We start from the raw sequence: 887 nt of genomic DNA, 5'->3' as shown, positions 1-887 counted from the left end.
GTGACTCTTTGTGTGAATCATTTGTCCTAGTTCATTAGTCATTGTGACTCGTCGTGTGAATCATTTGTCCTTGTTCATTAGCCATTGTGACTCGTTGTGTGAATCATTTGTCCTTGTTCATTAGTTATTGTGACTCTTTGTGTGAATCATTTGTCCTAGTTAATTACACATTGTGACTCGTTGTGCAAACCATTTGTCTTTATTCATTAGTCATTATAACTCGTTGTGTGAATCATTTATCCTTGTTCATTAGTCCTTGTGACTCGTTGTGTGAACCATTTATCATTGTTCATTAGTTATTATGACTCTTTGATGCGAATTGAGCAGCGGAATTAAGGTCGTTTTGGACAATACTGAGGACTGTTCGTACTAGGTACGCGCAGACCTGGAATTGTTTGATTAAGGCAACAAGAACTATTAAAATGACGGACTGTTTTTTTGGCGAACCGAACGTACTAGGTACGACCCGTTCTGATTTTTGTGAATAAAAAGGGATAGTGTTTGAACAAGCAAGACCTATTACTTGATCAAGGTGAGGGAGACCAAGACCTATTGATCTACAACTCGAAAGTTTAATCGAAATCGCGTTTCAACCAAACCAGTTTTGTTTCTAAGCAAGAAACGATTTTAACACAAGTGTTTTGTTGGTAATTTCTGAATGATTTTATTCAAGCAAATGAAGGCCTTATATAGCCCTCCAAGCAGCCGTGCAAGCCTAGTAAAGTGAAGAGTTTATCATTTACTCTTCACTTAATTACAATCATTAAAACAACTAGTTCATTGAACTTAGACAAACAACAATTTAAGCTAACATTTTATTGTAAACATAATCTGAAAATGTAAGATAAAAACGTCTTGTGGACCGTCTTGGATTGCGTGCTTCCCCA

Source organism: Silene latifolia, unplaced genomic scaffold (genome assembly GCF_048544455.1).
Source record: "Silene latifolia isolate original U9 population unplaced genomic scaffold, ASM4854445v1 scaffold_189, whole genome shotgun sequence".
In the NCBI taxonomy this organism is placed as follows: domain Eukaryota; kingdom Viridiplantae; phylum Streptophyta; class Magnoliopsida; order Caryophyllales; family Caryophyllaceae; genus Silene; species Silene latifolia.
This window is presented reverse-complemented; position numbering follows the sequence as displayed.